Source organism: Chinchilla lanigera, unplaced genomic scaffold (assembly GCF_000276665.1).
Source record: "Chinchilla lanigera isolate Chin_1 unplaced genomic scaffold, ChiLan1.0 scaffold00072, whole genome shotgun sequence".
NCBI lineage: Eukaryota > Metazoa > Chordata > Mammalia > Rodentia > Chinchillidae > Chinchilla > Chinchilla lanigera.
The window spans coordinates 4,052,479-4,064,269 of NW_004955473.1; positions in this window are offsets into that span (position 1 = coordinate 4,052,479).

The window sequence follows — 11,791 nt, forward strand, 5'->3', positions numbered from 1 at the left end:
GCTCTTCCCAAGGGCCATTCTCAGAGGACTGTTTTTATTTAACCTGTCTGGTGTTAATCTGGAAGTGCTGCCGTGGTAGTGAACCCATGGCAAGAGCACCACAGCTGGAAGTTTGTATCATTGAAAGCTCTAAAAGTTTGCCATGACTGACCTTGGGGCATTTGCCAAAATCAATTCCAGGCAATCGATTATCTTTGCTGTTTTGTGAAATAGCAAAGGGGTGGGAACACTTGAGGCAGACACTACACTAACAAAGAGATCTTAAAACTAAAACTTGGGAATGAGATGTCTATAGGGAATTTTTTATTAATACATGTTTGCAGTACATGTTTTTTAACTTGTTTCCTCTTTTTAAAATCCCCTTCTCTTCCCCTCCCTCTTCCTCTAATTTCCCTTTCCCTATTTTCATTCTTCTTGATATTATTACTCTTAGCTCATGTCTGTGGAATATAATGTGTACATTCATTGAGGTTATCAGTTTCCTGTGCAAGGCATAGCTTTAATCTACTCATTTTCACCTCTCTTCCCTCTCACCCCTCACCCTTGGTCTCTTGGGCTCCTTCCATTTGTAAGCAATCCATCTCCTTGTCTCTTTTTATTCATCCTCTCTTGAATTCTGTATTTGTACTTTGCCTTACTCAAATGAAAGATACCATATGGTATTTAAGCCTGTGTGTCTGGTTTATTTCACTCAGCATTATATTTTCCAGGTGCATCAACTTTCCTACAAATGTCTCAAATTTGTCCTTCTTTATAGCCAAGTAGTATTCCATTATATATAAATACCACATTTTCTTTATCCAGTTTTTTGTTGATAGGTATACAGGTTGCTTCCAGGATTTAGCTATTTTTAATTGTGCTGCTAGAATCATTGGTGTGAATGTATTGATATGGTATGATGTCTTAAGCTCTTTGGGGAGCATAACTACAAAGTGGATAGCTGGGTCATATGGAGTTTCTAATTTTAATTCTTTGTGAAATATCCATATTAATTTCCATAGTGGTTGTACTGGGTTACATTCTCATCAACAACGTATGAGAGTTCCTTTTTTACCACAGTCTCATCAGCATTTGTTATTTTTTGATTTCTTGATGATTGCCATCCTTTCTGGAGCAAGATGGAATCTTAGTTTTATTTTAATTTTCATTTCCCCCATAGCCAGAGACTCTGAATATTGTTTTTATATATTTGTTGGTCACTTATATTTCTTCCTCTGTGAAGTGTCTTTTCATTTGACTTGCCCATTTTTTTGACTGGGTCTTTTATTTTAGGCAGTCTAATTGTCATGAGTTCTTTAGCTATTCTTGATATTAGTCCTCTGTCTGTGGAGTGGGTAGCAAAACTTTTTCCCATTCTGTAGGTTCACTGTTTGCCCTACTGATTCTCTTGCTGTGCAGAAGTTTCCAATTTGATGAAATCCTATTTGTTGATTTTTGCTATTATTTCTTGGACAATTGCAGTTGTGTAGAAAATCCTTTCCTACACCAATGGATCCAAGTGTTTTATCTATTTTTTTCCAGTAAGCTCATCATTCCTGTTTTAATGTTTAGATCTTCGATCCATTTCAATTTTACTTTAGCACATGGTGAGAGACATTGGTCCAGTTTCATTCATCTGCAAACAATTATCTAGTTTTCTCAGCTATCTTTCCTCCAATGAAGGACTTTGGCCCCTTTGTCAAAGATCAACTAGCCAAATGTGTCAGAGGATGTTTCTGTACCCTCCATTCTGTTCCACTGATCCATGTATCTGTTTTTATTTAAGTACTATGCTATTTTTATCATCATTGCACTGCGCAATAGCTTGAAGTCAGGTATGTTGATGCCTCCTGCTTTGCTCTTCTTGCCCCAAATTGCTTTGGCTATTCTGGGTCTTTTCTGGTTCCATGTACATGTTAGGATTGTTTTCTCTATGTCCATAAAAAGTATGCCCTTGGTGTTTTGATGGGGGCTACATTAAATCTATATATAGTGTTGAGAATATGGCTAGTTTGAAAAGCTTTTGACAAGAAAACCAAGACAAGTAAATGAGAAAAAATGCTAGGCCAACTGGATAATCATACTCAAAGGAATGATGGCTACAGTTATACTTCTAAAAGTTTTATATTTTAGCTAATATATTTGAGTATTTGATCTATTGAGTTAATTTTGTGGACAGTGTATGGTGGAGGTCTGAATTATTCCATTTTGGGCTGCTATAAGACAATGTCACAGACTGGGTTATTTATTTTAAAAATAGAAATTTATTTCCTCATATTCTGAAGTCTGGGAAATCCAAGAGTGAGAGACTACCTCCTGGCAAGGACCTTTCTGCTGTGTCATCCTATGGCAAAAGGCAAAAGGGCAAGTGTGAGGGGGTACAAGATCAAACTTACAGCCTCAAGCCCTTGCGTAATTGGCATTAATCCAATTCTGAAGGTGGAGCCTTCAGGACCTAAATACCTCCCAGAGAGCTTGACCTCCTAGAATTATTGCACTGAGGATTAAGTTTCCAACACATGCTTTGGGGGATACACATTTAAACCATAGCGATGTCTGACTTCATTCCTTTAAATGTGATTATCCAGTTGTCCCAGCACAAGAGGATGGATTGGGAGGAAGACGCACAAATATCAGAAGAACGGGGAGAAAAATAAGAAGGAATTTGCAACCATGAGCAGCAGCCTGCACTGATCAATTAACAAGCCGGCCACCTTGCTATAGCCATACTGCATCCACTCCAGACGATAAATGTTATGTAGGACCACTAACTAGCTGGATGGTGTTTGTGCAGGTCACATCTCTTTCCTTCCCAGAGCCTCGGGTTCATTCATATTATGTATATGGAAATTTTGCATAGTGGTTCCATGCATGGGCTCTGGAGCTAATAGCTTAATTTAATATTAGGTCTGTTCTTTTACCTGGGGAAGTGACACTGAATAAGTTATTAATCTTCCTTCCTTTCCCTAGCTGCAAAATGGGGTTAATAGTATGTAACTCCATAGGGTGGTTATGAGGGCTAAATAAAATGACAGGTAAAGTGCTCAGCATAATACTTAGCACACACCCAACATTCAAATACTGTAATAGCTATAGTCTCTGGTGAGTCCTGTGAAGAAGCCCTCGTCTAATTATGCCAACTCAGGTCAGTAGGTGAAAAACTGCCAACCCTCAAATGCCACTCCTGGCTTGGAGATCCTGGGACATCTCTGCAGCATACAGTGTGCCTGGACATTTCATCACCACTTCCTGGTGGTTCACTTTCCACCATCAGGACTTTCTGATCCAAGCCCTAAAATGCCAGGGGAACTTGCAAGTCACATTCTCCATGCTGATGCACATCCCAAATCTCTCCATCTTTCTCCATCAAAATATGGTTTGTGTCTCTGAAGCCCAAGATAAATCATTTGGGCACTGATGCTATTCAAGATTATCTGCAAACATGTTCATCTCCATCGGAGGAAATAATTAAAAGCTCACATATTTCCTTATAGCAATATTCTTTTCCTCTTGGTTCAGTTGGATGATCATGATGACAATTCCTAGCGTTTGTATAGCTTGAGATCTTTCAAAGAAATTTCATATTAGTAACATGGATGGATTCAACCAACTGTGGGACAGGGAGGGTTGAGTCACTTTGCAAGTGAATAAACAAATGCCTCAGACCTAACTTCTCATCTGGAGTATTTCTCTTTGGTACTGTGACTCCCTGGGGAAGACTAGACCATTTATACCTCTCAATAGCTGGAAAGTGATCTCTTCATCTTTCAGCAAAATGTCCCCGCTCTCCCGGCTAGCAAATTTTAGCCACCTGCTGAGTAATCCATGTCTGGCTCACAGTGTGGATGACCCTGCTGGATTATTGATGCTCTCATTCCTTTTCCTCATCACCTCTGCAAGTAAACGATACTCCATCCTTCTCTGTCTTCATCTCTGCCACTTTGACCCATTTGTCAATTTTCAATCTATAGTTTTCATTCCCCACCCAGGTGCTTATTATAAGCTGCCAGTGTATTTCTGTCTCGTCCATCTTCTCGGCCTCTGAATTTACCACACGAAGGGTCATACTTCTCTCTTCCAATTTCCACTAATGGTTTTAACAACACTTAATGGGACCAGAAAAGGATTTCACCTTCCAAAAGGTGTTGATCAACTTTCAATAAGTTCTCTATTAACTCTGGCTGTGTTTCCAAGGATTAATGAAACAGGACTGTTGATGTCTTCTACTCTGCAGCTGCTTCAGACATACAATGTTCTGCGGGGTCCTGTTGGCTGAAGGTATAGACTGGTGCTTTAATCATAATCATAACTGCTTGACAAATTCCCTTAGGGAGCCCGTCATCTCCTAAGAATCTTAGCTGCCTTATGATTGAGTGGCACCTTGGGCCTATCCTTTTCTCACAAAGCTCAGATCAGACTTCTCAGAAGTTGGCAAACATTCTCCAGTGTGATGGCATGGATCCTACATGTTTGCAGGAGCTGAAACAAAGAAAGATGTTAGACAAGTGCTTACAGTGCTGGAGGTGGGAGGCTGGGCAAATGCAGTAGTATATGCATGGAGCCTTATAAAGAAGTTTTTTGGTTCTTGCGAACACGGTTATGGGACAAGACCAGCAAGAGTTCTTCAGTGTTCTTCAGAAGGGACACGTGTTCCTTGTTTATTGTCCCATCATTTGCCCATTAAATAACTGGCTCTAGCTGACTTACAAGGTGGAAATCACTGGAGAGAAAGTGCTCCCATTTGTTGTGTTAGACTTCTTGCCAGAACATGGGGAAACAAGTTGACAACAGCGACAGTCTGAGGCCTATAGCACTGTAGCTGAGTCGAGGAGACAGGCAGGTAGGCAATTACATTAGAGGACAGTGGGAAAATAACTATTAAGGAGTAAAGAGAGAATGCTGTGGAATACAAAAGAGAGGTCCACAATCTGTACTTGGGAGATCAGGGAAGATGTCCTCCAAGAAGTAACATTAAACAAAGAATCTCTCCTTAATCAAATGTTAGTCTGGCTTCCCTGAATTCTCTCCTAAAATAGGCCTGGATTTCCATATCTGTCTTTCTAGGGCCCAATTTTAGCAAGAGTCCTACTAAGTAGCATAGCCAGGACTTCCCATCCTCCATATCCAATCACTCTCAATATCTGATCAGTTTCCTCATCCTCCACCACCTTTCAGATGATGTCCCACAGCCCAGATGATGGCCCATAGCCCTGGCCTGAACACAGCAAAAATCCTGTTAGGCCAGTTTAGCCATAATGCCCCTTCTCTTCAGTTCTTCCCTAATAATTTTCCATTTGCTAATCTCCACCTTGCTGTCCGGATGAGAATCCAGACTTTTCCTTCTTGTGTTTGGATTTGTACCCAATCCTTCTTACAGATTGCAAAACTCCATTGGAGTAGTTCCAGTTGTCACTTCTGAAAAAAACTGCCTGATCAGTTTTAGCAAGTTGTAGTGATTTTTTTCTTTAACACACATAGACCCCATTGAGAACAATATGTTCATCAAGTCAGAAGAGTGAGAAGGAGATGAACAGAAGGAAGGAGAGAGAAAGAGAGAGAACCAGACAGACAGCCAAACAGACAGACAGACTAGTATACCGGAAATTCAGAGGCATTAGAATAGATCTAGAACTTTCGTTATCTATTGTGCATGTAGCACCTGTATGAAGTATCTCAAAGCTAAGGCCAAAATAAATGGAAGAAGTCACAGATGGGATCAATGTCTTCAAGGTTTTCAGAATTTACTTGGAATGCAGAGTCAAAATATGAAAAAAAAAATCTTCACAAGCCTATAAGATATAATGGCAAGGACCTGGGTGCTTGAAAGATCTAAATATTTATGTAGTATTTAATGCGCTTGAGTAAGCCCCAGAGAGTAAGGAAAGACTCCATGAAAGGAGGGGGTGCCTTACTCAGACACATGCTCTATCAACTCCCTCAAAGCATCCCCTCAGCTCTAGATCCCTCTTTCCCTTGGGGTTAGTCACATAGCTCCAGCAAGCTGGCAAGTGTCCTGTCAACACAGTGATGTAGACACTGACCTTCAGTAGCTTCTCCAAATGCTCTGAGCCTCAATATAATTATCTATAACTTGGCCAGAGGTAAAAAAGACAGTTGGCTTTAGTCACCCTGAAAGTCCTTGCTAGAGAAACCTGCTACACTCAGGTCTCTATTCACCTCATATTGCTTCTGCACAGTGGTGGTTTGTCTTCAGTGCAATCGGAATTAATTGCTGTATATCTCTCCATGTACACCATTGTCCTTCCCCTATTCTGAGGTAGTGTATTCCCCAAATCCCTTTGAGTCTGCTGTAGCCTATGAGTGCTTTGAAAACTGAAAAGGGTATATATAGTAGTTACATTACACCAATTCTAAGCCTACCCTTTTTAGACAATTGGCAGTATCCACTTTCTGCTCTTGAAATGTTCCCTCTGGGAACCCAATCACCATGCTTTGAGAATCTAGGCTTAAAAGAGAAGACACAGGTAGGTTCTCCAGTCATCAGTCCCCTCTGAACTCCCAGATGAGTCATCTGCCAACCATGTAAGTGAGCCATCTTGACTGTCCATCCCAGCTGTGTCTCCAGCTGTAATCAGACTGTAACTGCATGAAAGAAACTAAGTGAGAACTTCTCGGCTGAGGCCATCCAATCTACAGAGCCATTAGAGAGAATAATAAATTGTTTTCAGCTGCAAACTTTTTGTGTCAGTTGGAAGGCAGGAACAGATGAATCTCAGGGCCTTGGTATTAGCTAAATCCAGAGTTCAGCAAACTTTCTGTAAAGGGTCAGATACCATAGTATATATTTTTGACTTTGCTAACCACTCAGTCTCTGTCTGTTCTGAGTGAAACAGGGACTCAGTATGAGTTTTTATAGCAGAGGAAAAGTATGATCTAACTTATGATTTAAAAGCCTCACTCTATTTGAACCAAAATAAAGAACTTGAAGAATATATGAAGCAAAAAAGTGGACAAAGCTAACAGGAGAAACCAACAGATCTCTACTTATAGTTGAAAACTTTTAAGACTGCTCTCTTAACAATGGATACAATTACTAGACCAAAAAATTGTCCTCAGGGATATAGAAAATCTAAAAAGCACAATCAATAAACAAGATCTGACATGTATAGTATACTGCACGTGGCTACAGCAGAATAACATTCTTTTCAGCATCTTATGGAGCATTCACCAAGATAGATCATATTCTGGTACACAAAAGAAGACTTAAGGCTGGGCATGGTAGTGCATGCCTGCCTGTAATCCCAGGGCTCCAGGAGGCTGAGGCAGGACAATTGCAAGTTCCAGCCCAGCCTAGGTAACTTAGCAACTTAACGAGATCTTATCTCAAGATAAAAATCAGAAAAGGGCTGGGGATGCAACTCAGTATGAAGGCCCTGAGTTTTTGGTACCACAGAAATGAAAAGACTCAAATAATTCAAGATAATTAAAATCATACAAAATGTGGTCACCAACCACAATGGAATCCAACTAGAAATTAGCAATGGAAAGATAACTGGTAAATATCTGAACCCTTGGAAACTAAAACAACACTTTTATAAATAATGTCTCAAAGAATACTAAAGAGAAATAGAATACCTTGAACTCAATTAAAATGAAAATACAACATATCGAAGCAGTTAAAGCTGTTCTGAGAAGGAAATTTTCAACACTAAATATGTCTATTAGAAATGAGAAAATGTTTCAAATTAGCAACCTGAGTTCCTACTTCAAGATATAGAAGGACAAAATAAATCCAAAACAATAAAGAAATAAATTTAAGACTAGGAATCAATAAAATCTATAACAAGAAAACAATGAAACAAAAAGATGGTCCTTTGAAAGGAACAATAAAATCAACAAACCATTACCTAGACAGAAAAAAAAAAAAAAACCACATAAGATACAAATTGTCTATATCAGGAACAAAACAAAGCCTATCACTCCAGACCCTAAAAACATCAAAAGAGGAAAAGGGAATATTACAAAGAACTCTGTGCACATAAATTTTACAGGTTAGATGAAATGGACAAATCACTCAAGCAAATTGCTCTATCATAATTCAACTAAGATTAAATAAGTGATCTGAATATTCCTATAAACATCAAAGCAGCTGGCTTAAACCAAAACCCTCACAGAGAAAAAATCTACCAAACATTTAAAGAAAGATTCACACTGAATTTTACAACAATTTTACAACAAATTTAAAATTTTACCAAACATTTAAAGAAAGATTCACACTGAATTTTACAAACTCACTTTCCAAAGAGGGTAGGACCCTTCTCAACTCATTCTACAAGGCCAGCGTTACTCTTTTACAAATAAATAAATATGGCAAAGATAGTACAAAGAAAGAAAGAAAACTATAGAACAGTATTTACAATGAGCTTAGATACAAAGATCCTCAACAAAATATTTGCAAACTGAATCTAGCAATGTAACAAGAAAAAACTTAGACACCGATAGCAAGTGAGATTTATTCTAGGTGTGTAAGACTAGTTCAATACTAGAAAACAAAGTAACATAATTCACCATATGAACAGATTAAAGAAGAAAAATCACACGGTCACATCAAATAATGAAAAGTATTTGACCAAACATAATACCTGTTCATAAAAATACCTATTAGAATAATAGCAATAGAAGGAAATTTACCTATAGATCAGCTAGAAGAAAACTGATATTTACTGTGTTAACTATAGTTCATGTTAGGTCCTTAAATCAATTAACATTTTGTATCTCTCAATACAATATGAACACTCTGTTAAAGGTTTACTTGTTAAAAAAACATACAGTTAACATAATAGTGATGAAAAATTAAGTGTTTCCTTGTACAAAGAGAACAAGAAAAGGATGTGTGCACTCACTATTTTTACTTAACATAGTCCTGGAAGTTATAACCACTGCATTAAGGCAGGCAAATGGAAGAAAAGATTGGGAAGGAAGAAATAAAACTTTCTCTAGTTCCCTATCTATGGATGGCATGGTGATCTAGGTAGATCACCAAAACAGAATCTACTTTTTAAATTCTTTGAATAGCTAATGCAACAAGGTCTCAGAATACAAGATCAGCACACGAACATTTGTTGCATTTCTATATACAGAAATGAAAATATAGAAATTGAAATTTTAAACATGATACTATTTTCAACTGCTTCAAAGAAAAGAAGTACTTACATATGCACTAAACAAAAATTGCATGGGGTCTATATGCTGAAAATAATAAAATGCTAACAAAGGAAATTTTCACTGAAAAAATATACTGTGTTTATGGATTGCAAAGCACAACACAATAAAAATGTCAATTCTCCCCCAAAATGATTTATAGGCTTAATGTAATTTCTATAAGAACATCTAAAAGATTTTTTTGTAGGCCCAGATAAGCTTATTCTAAAATGTATATGGAAAGAAGCAGGCCCTGCAATAGCTAAAACAATCTTGTCAAAGTAAAACAAATCGGAAAGAATCACCCTACCCAATATTAAAGGTTGCCACATAGCTATGGTAATCCAGACTGTTTGCTATTGACAAAGGTATGGACATATAGATTAGTGAAACATAGAGAACCCAGAGGTACACCCATACAAATACGCCCAACAGATTTTTGACAAAGTTGCCCAAATATTTCATTGAAAGAAGGATAAACTTTCAAAGGATATTATCATTGGACATTCGTAGACTAAATAAATAAATTAACCTCAATTTAAACATTGTAACTTATTTTAAAAATTGAAAATGGATCATGTACTTCAATGTAGAAGAGAAATATATGAAATTTTTTTCAGAAGTGGGAGAAAACCTTCAGGATCTCGGGTTAGGCAAAGATTTACTAAACGACATCAATTCATGAAAAGAAAAAAGATACAGTTTCATCAAAACTTTTAAAAGTTTTTGCTATGGAAAGGAACCTATCAAGCAGATGAAACAATAAGCTACATAATGGGAGAAAATATTTGCAAGACATTTGACAAAGGGCAATGTTTAATGTGTAGGAGAAACTCAACTTTCAACAATTAAGAATGGCCAGCAATGGGCAAATACATGAAGTTATTTCACTGAGGATGTGATATAAATGGACAAAATGTACATGAAAGCTTATTGAATATTGTGAACCATTAGTGCAAGCCAAATAAAACCACAATGACATATTACTACAAAGCAAAAATGTTACTACAGAGCGAAAATTTTTTAAATAATTACAGCATGAAATGCTGGCAAGGATGTAGAAAAAGTCATACGTGCATTACTGGTAGAAATGTAAAATTATATGGCTACTCCAGAAAACACTTTAGTAGTTCCTCAACAGGTTAAATGCAGTTTTCATATGGCCCTCTTTATGAGCAGCAGACAATCTGTATTTGGTCCTGTGTTCTTTACTTCACAGCTGGCCAGGACCTGTTTAGCAAGAAGCCCATCATCACCCTGCTCAAATTTTTACAGGTCCTATTGTTTTAAATGTAGCACAGATAAGCAGATTTTTAGCCATTAAGATTCTGCTTACTTTGTATACACCACAAAACTGCACCGGGTATGTGCTAGCCATAGATAAGATAAACCACAAGGCTATGAAAACCCCAAGCCACTGTTACCCTTCAGAGTACTCTGAGCCAGAGACACACTGCCATGCCGCTGAGCTACACTACCTGGACACTTAAACTCCTTTTCCAGTTCCATTCTCTTATAGGAGGCTCTGCCCTCCTTCCCTTAATAGAAGAAAAATGGATAAACTTGAACACAGAGACACACAGAGAAAAGATGGTGTGCTGATGGGAATGCAATGATGAAGGCAGAGATGGACTGAGTGCAGCTTCAAACCAAGGATTGGCAGTCACCACCAGCAACTAGAAGAGAAAAAGAAGGGGTCTTACCAGAGTCCCAGTGGGAGCTGATATCTTTGTGCTGTACACTTAGCCTCCAGAGCTGAGAGGCACCAAATTTCTCTTGTTTAAGTCATCCGACTTTTGGTACTTTGTTGCATTAGAGCAGCTCTATCAAGCAGATACAGCCTGGAGTATTAGTCAGCAATAAAAGGAATGAACTATTGATAAACACAACATAAAGAATTATACTTAGTTTTTAAAAGCCCAAACCCAAAAGTTTATATACTATATAATCCAATCTATATAGTATTTTTGAAATGACAAAATTTCAGATTCAAAAGGCAGTTTAAGATCTAGGGAAGGGACTTAGGGGTTGGGCCAGGAGACTTGCAGATGTGTCTAGAAAACAGCAACAGAAGGGACCCTTGGGGAAATGTTCTGTATCTTGACTGGTGCTGGGTATTTGAACCTACACATGTATAAAATCATGTAGAACTTAATACATATGCAAGTATAAGTAAAACTAAGGAAGCACAAATCAAGTCAGTGAATTATATGTCAGTATCCTACTGTAGTTTTACAAAATCTTACCATTTGAGGAACAGAGCCAAATATCAATGGACCTCTCTGAGTTATTTCTTACAGTTGCATGTGAATCTACAAATATCTCAATAAAAAATTCGATTAAAATAAAGCATCAATTGGATGTTGAGTCAAAAAACAAAGTTTAAAAGACAAGGGTATAAACAGAAAACAGTTAAGAGTAAAACAGTAGAGGAAGGGATAGTTGGTTCTGGATATATAGTGTTTTGAAAGCAGAACTAACAATTCACCAACCAATGTATATAGGGTGTTGAAAAAGAGCACTGTCGGGATATTAAAATTTTAAGATGAAGAAGACTGCGCCCAGGCAGCGAGTTCTCCGGGAGCGGCAGGGCTCCTGGGTCCGAGAGTGGGCCGGACTCATACCACCGCGATTCCCAGCCGAAAAGCGC